Here is a 7,500-nt window from a genome sequence, read left to right on the forward strand (position 1 = left end):
CCTTAAACGTGCAATTAGTTTATGATGGATAGCTCCTGATATTACAGCATGTGGCTCACTAAGTGTGGTCAAAATGCGACAGCTTTTACAAATAAACATCATACCACTAGTAAGTCTATTCTCTATATCTTAAAGACAACTTTATTCAAGCAAATTCGTATGAGATAATACTGAGATATTATGTACATCTACACATTTTTTTTCTAGTCGCAGTTCATGTAAGGTTATCCTTATATATATTGTACGTAGATGAATGATAGCTTATTCAAAACGAATTTTGTGTTTACAGTATTTGTTACATGAAATAGCCAATGAAATGTACATTGTGAAAAATGACTCGATCAAAAGATATCCTTAATAGGGTATTTAGGGTGTTTTATGACCACTTTGATGAAAGTTAGTACGAATCTGGAAGTGATGATGGCCTGAAACGACTTAAGCCAACTTCTGTACCCACAAAGTTGGTCTTCAGTAAACCTCCTTAACCACGCAAACCCCCCAAGAAAAGAACACGTGTAGAAGAAATATATCTCCCTGCAAAACAACCACTAGCAGAACATACGCAAACTAGATTTATAGCTACTGATAATCAGCATGAACTGCAAACAGTAGCTGCGAAGGTTAGGAAATATAGGTAACTTATTTTTGTATTCATGAGAGGATTAATTTTTTTCTTACCATTTCTTTATACCATGATGACTTTAAAAATGCAACAAATGAAGCTGAAGAAGAAACAGTGTCATTAGTAACATAAATTAGCCTCTGACGGCAAAATGACTGGCGGGTAGACAGCGAAGCTCCAAGCGACAGGTGCAAGATGGCGTCTGGGGAGCTAGTGGCCAAACTCTGCTCAAAACTCATTGTAATTTACAAGGTCGTGAAGGTTGTAATTAGTTTACAGTCTCAATTTTTTAAATGTGGCTACAAGGTTCGTTACAACCTATACTCAAACGCCTGTCTCGAATGCTGTAACCATGATCTTGTAAGTCGTGAAATTTACAATCACTGATCTCCACATATATCAGCTGATATTGGTTCCAGCCAATGAAAACATAGCTTGTCATAGGACCTCAGCCAAAGACAATACAGAAGCGTCGCGTACTAGAAAACCATGGAATTCCCAGCGAAAGCGAGCAAGTTTTACTGATGAAGAGGTTATGACGATAATCTAAGACACTCAGTGATGATACGATCTCGATCCCCACCACTAATGACCGTCACCGAGACATGAACGACGATCGACACCGACACCACCCCCACCGACACCGCCCCCACCGACACCACTGACACCACCGATACCACCACAACCATAACCACAACCACACTAGCACAACCACAACCACAAGCACAAGGACAATGACAACAAGCACAACCACAACCAAAACCACAACCACAACTACAAACTTCCTCCCACCACCAACACCAATATTATCACCGCCCGCCAAAATAGGTTGGATATTAACCCTTCCTCCCTTTCTATGGACAGACAGGCACATTGTCTTACTACACACAGCTCAATCTCAGATTTCTTTCATCAACTTCTTTCCTTCTAATATTACAAACATCTAAAGACACTCTTAAAATCCACGTAACTCTTTCTTTGCAAAATAATAACAGTTTTCCCCCAACAATGTCCTTCTCTATCTCTTTCTCCCCCACCGTTCCAGCACACACACTACTTCTGTCTTAGTAACTCGATGGAAAAGAAAAATGACGTCGGAATATTCTTGGGCGTCGCCAATGGTAAGTGGTGCGGGCCTAGGAGGAGAAAGGGATGGGTGGGTCTCGAGAGAGGAGGAGGAGTTGGGGGTATGAGGAAGTTGAAGGAGGAGCATATTCCAGGGGTGAGTGGCTGAGGTTAACGAAGCGCGTCGAGGAGCTGACCCGTCACTTCTCTGATTGAGGCCCGAACTCCGTCAGCGGAGAAGCAAAGAGAAAATCTGATGAAACCATTCGAGCGGAGTGACCGGAGTCTTGGCCAACAGAGGGACGGGACGTCTTTTGATTTTCAACTGCCCCAACCACCCTAACGGTGCTAACAGCCCCAACAGACCTAACGGTGCTAACGGTTCAACAACTCCAGCGGTCCTATTGACCCTAACGGTCCTAACCACTGTAACACCTCTGGCAGCTACAATCGCCTGAACGGCCCTAAAATTCCAAACAACCTTAACTGCTCTAACGGCATTAACCAACATCAATGCTGTAATGGTTCTAACAGTCCTAATGGGCCTAATGACTCTAACTATCATAACTGTCCAAAGACCCCCAACCACCATAAATACCAACACCTTCGTTGTCGCCACCCTCCGGTTAGGTTTTAGGCCACTCTGTAAACTTGGTAGTTTGTATCAAACGACAGTCATTGTGTTGTATGCCGTTACTACGCTTACCTAGCCCTACCATTGTCGTACAGGAGTGTTTTATAAAGAAAGCTTTGCGATCCAGATACTCCAGGTTCCAAGTGAACGTAATGCCCCTCTCTGCGTCATGTGCCAAACTTGATCTATCTATATAATAAGGGCTCATTTCCTCCTATATGGGAGGTAGCCAAGACAAGGCACACATCCACTCCCACCCATCCCACCCCTTCCACTCTCATCCATCACCCATCGTTTCCCTCTCATCTTAGCTCTTCGTGGATGAAGGGACATCCACGTCTCCTGTTCACTGGCACTGCCCAGGTCAGAAACAATGCAACAAGACGCAGCATATCAACAGTACGGCCGCTTGATTTACACGACGACCCTCGCACCTCTTCCCCTCAGGCAGAAAATAGAAAAGTCTAGGAGAAATCCTTTCGAACTGCGTCAAAATATCATCCATACGCAATCGTTCTCCATTCACCCCTATCCCCTATCCCCTGCTTTCTCCCTTCCCTGTTCAACAGATATTTCCTTTAACTCAAAGCCCCTTTTCGCTCTATCCACCTCACCCTCGGTCGTCCCCTCAAGTTCACTCCATCCACCTCTGCTTTCAAAACCTTTTACTAATCTTTGTTTACTCATTCTTTCCATATGCCCAAACCATCCCAAAAATATTTCGTCAGCCTTACCATCTACTTTCCTTTCTATCCTCTCTCTCACCCTCATCTCCTCGTCTCTTACCCTATCCAACCTTGTAGACTCTACCATAATTCTCAGACACTTGATATCAAATACATTTTATTCGTTTCGTTTCTGCCTCTCTTAGATTCTAAGTCTGCCCCATAGAGTGACGTTGGCACAATCACCCCTTCATATAATTTTCTCTTTTCATTCAATCTCAGATGTCTATTTCTCATAAAACTTTTCAATTTCTCAAGTCATTTACTTGTTTCCCTCACTCGACAGTTCACCCCCAACCCCCTACCCCAAATACTTAAAACTACCCATTCCCTCCAGCCTCTCTCCTCTGAAACTTACTTCCAACTTGCTACGACCCTCTCCCCTTGTACATCTCATCATCTTGCTTTTACCTACATTTACTTACAACTTTCTCCTATTACATGCCTTCCCAGATTCCGTAACTAACTGCCTCAGACCCTCCTGTGAACCAGCCACAAGGGCAGTGTCATACGCAAACAATAATTGGCTCATTTTCCGCTTCCCTCCGCTATATCTGACTATCTTCAATCCCCTACCTATCACCCTTGCACTTAACTCCCGTCCCACCCCATCCATGTACATATTGAATAGTTAAGGCGACATGACATAGCCATGATGCAGCTCTAACTCCACCTCAAAGCACTCACTCCCTCCATTCTTAAAATTCTAGAACAAGTTCTACTATTCACCTGAAAACTCTTGACTGCCCTTAACAGCTTTCCCCTTATCCCATATATCTGTAATGCCTTCCAACAGTAGGCAAGGCTGGTATATGTAATAAACACCTGAATGCAACTATTTGTGTCAAATATTATAACTGACCATTTTTTTCGCATCTGGACTCTTTGTTACAAAACCCATCGTGTTGAAGAACCACATGCAAGCTAATGTTGTCTCTAGATATTAGAAAAAGGTTCAAGAAGATGCGAGACATCAGATGGAAGAATCATAATACCATTCTCCTGCTGCTAGTCATTTTTCTATTAACTTTCTACAAATATTATCGTTCAAATTATACTTCAATAATCATATATGCTGTAATGTAATTATAGTTCTACTGGTCACTAAATGATATAAACTTTATGCTCTACTAACCTCGTAAAAATTATGTGAAAGGTTTATTTTCGTATGTGTATTTCCCTTGGAGATGCATACTTTTCAATTTGATTGGGGAAATATGTTTTCATGATAAAGTCCTTCACGCCATACCACACTACACAAATTGTGAGTACAATTGTTAATGTTATAACCCTTCGAACATGAAGAAAGATTTTCATCAGAATGTATCTATCAACAGTGCATGCATAATTTGTTTTGGTGAATAATACTAAACAGATTAAAAGTAATTCAAACAAGAACTCTTAACTAAAAGTTGGTTCCTTTTCGTGAGGCTCCTTTTTTGTAATAAGAAACTTTTGAATACATTGACATTAATATTTTTAGATAGAAATACAAAGTGTTTCCTAACCTGATATCCTGACTGAAATATCCTCTATTGGCATCGTTCATAAGGACAGTTAAAGTACAAAGTCTAGTCAGTTTGTTTAAATCTTGTTCGTACGCTGTATTCACACGGTAAACTATACAGGGTTCTACGAGTATATACCGTATACGCGCATTACACAAGACGAATAACAACAAAAATCATCTGCAGCATGATGATGTTTCACTACATAGATATATAGATAGATAGATACATAGAAGACTTCCTGGAAGAGGCTTACGCCTGTGACTCCAGATCCACATTTACACTGTTGACTTTCCATTAGGATTATTAGATATAGTTCCTTTCAATACAAATGGCTCAAAACGAGGATCAAGTCCTCTTGCAGTAAATCCAGCAGCAATTGATGTTTGGACTCTGATATACAGTACAAGGGTTAAAGCAAGTTTCTCCCCTTGAGGCGTAATTTCCAGACAACAATATTCACAGAAACATGATATCAGATCAACTTTGCTATACTTGGCGCCCCTTTTCACGCATATCAAGAGACCTCTACCTTCATTACCCATGACATTAATTTCTTCCATCTCGTATCCTTCAAGGTTATATTCTTCAAGATCTCTTCGATATTTGAAGTGCTTAGGTTTAACTTCAGGGAGGGCAATAATGTTAGGTTTGTCACTTAAGGTATCTAAAATCTTATCAAAAGTATATACATCCACAATAATGTCAGGCTTGTCACTTAAGGTATCAAGTAGTGACCTTAATTCTAAAATAATATCAAAAGTATATACATCCACATTTGTAAATATAACACTAAACTTTCTACTTACATTATTTACATTCCCAACATATGACATACCTGGGCTGATTCCTACTCTGGCCGTGGTCTCTGATCTTCCACCTTGACAACCCTTCTGTTCCAGGATGGGCCTCTGACCACATGCTTCCCCTTTCCCTGATCCGTTAAGTTTTTTACCTTCTTCAACAATTCTTTATCCATTTCTCTCTCTCTCCTGGTTAAATCATAGGATATCCTAAAAATCTTAGGTTGTCGTCCTTGCCCAAATCTTTTATGTTTCTAAATACATTATTTCCTTTATGTTTCTAAATACATTACAACATAATACTAAATTTTAGAACAAAATCGATATTCATCGAATCACATTACTTACTGCAGACATGCGTGCCTCCATATTTTGCAGTTCTTTCGATTATCTAATAATATCATTTGTATAGAACATGTACCCGATAATGACAAATACCAGTAGGTGAAACTTGGCTACTTAACGTGTAGCCTCGGTCAAGTGTATGGCTTAAAGTTTGACAGGTATTAGGTATTTTTCTCCGGAGGATATATTAGGAAGTTATGAAATACTACCCTGGGGTAATTTGATTTTCTGAGCTTGTAAATGACACGGAGATGATGAAAAACTCTACTCATGTTTAACTCTTTAACTGCCAAAAAGGGTAACGTGTGTCTGAATAGAATAGGTTGCCAGTTGCCAGAATAAAAGGATAAGTACTACTCGTTGAATATATTTAGATATTGCTGAACTTCTTATGGTAACAATCCCAGGCATGTACGATACTTATGAAATGCTTCTACACAGGCAACCCTCTTATGTTCTCAAGAAAATGTCTTTATCTTCTGTTTTTGTCACCCTGACCATGACTTGGGCAATCTTTCTTTGCAAGGTCCTTAATATTTTTGCAACTGCAGCAAGTAGAATAGATACTAATATCGCCAACTGTAGAAAATTGGTTAGAGATGATTTAACCCTTTGTTGTGGAATGGAGTTACCTTAACTGAATAAAATCACCTCGTAGTAATTAGAAGGGATAGCAAAACCGCAGCGAAAGATTAAAAAAGTGAGAAGTAGCCCCAGCAAGCTGTCTTCAAGAACCTCAGTGTGTCTCTTCCAAGAGCCTAAAACCAAGAACCATCATTGTAGACGACCTTTTTGTTAACACCACAGCACACTGACCTCGGCTATCAACAACCACCAATTACCTCTTCCGACAAATTGCGGCCGCTAATTGCCCCTAATAGACATCGGAGATAAACTCACCGCGGCAGACAAAGAAGGCAGAAAAAAAATCTCCCCAGTTACCTTCGCTCATATAAAACCGTTTCTTGCCCTAAAGAACAGATTAATTTTTACTAGATTGACCCTCATCATCGGTGTGCGAGTAATTACGCTTCTTGACCTCCCTCTAACCCCTCGTCCCAAAATCTAAATATACATAATCTGTACACGTGCAGAGGGGGCAGGGCTTACGAATGACGTAGAATCGAGCGGTTAGTTGTTAGGCTACAGCCTGTCATACTGTTATTGTGAACACCTCCCATTTTTGTGGGGAACCAGAGAGACTCCCCAGGCAGGCTGAGAAGGGTCTTCTTCTATTACACAAAGTTAGAGGGAGGGCAGAGTGTGCTTGCAGTTGAAAGGTACTGAACTGCTTTTCTTTTTTAGTGTTTGTGTTTGTATGTGTGTATTTGTGTGTGTGTGTGTGTGTGTGTGTGTGTGTGTGTGTGTGTGTGTGTATTCACTTGGTCTTTGGATCACGTGTTAGACTCGTGATCGACAGCTATTTCCCTCCTGGAAGAGAGCTCAGAGCACGTAGGCCCGATCTATGGGTAATGCTATGACCTTGCACACACACACACACCCAACTCCCCGCCCACGAGAGTCAGAGTAACGACCCGAAGCGCAGCGGTACCGAAATAATTTCGGCCCTGGGCAGGATTCGAACCATGAGCTGCGGGCCACTATTGTGGCAGCTCAGTGCTCTACCAACTACGCCACCGAGTGTATGTGTGTGTGTGAGTGTGAGTGTGAGTGTGTGTGTGTGTGTGTGTGTGTGTGTGTGTGTGTGTGTGTGTGTGTGTGTGTGTGTGTGTGTGTGTGTGTGTGTGTGTGTGTGCGTGTATGTGTGTGAGTGTGTGTGTGTGTGTGTGTGTGTGTG

The sequence above is a fragment of the Oratosquilla oratoria genome, chromosome 30, assembly GCF_046742065.1.
Source record: "Oratosquilla oratoria isolate Oo_2021 chromosome 30, ASM4674206v1, whole genome shotgun sequence".
Lineage (NCBI taxonomy): Eukaryota > Metazoa > Arthropoda > Malacostraca > Stomatopoda > Squillidae > Oratosquilla > Oratosquilla oratoria.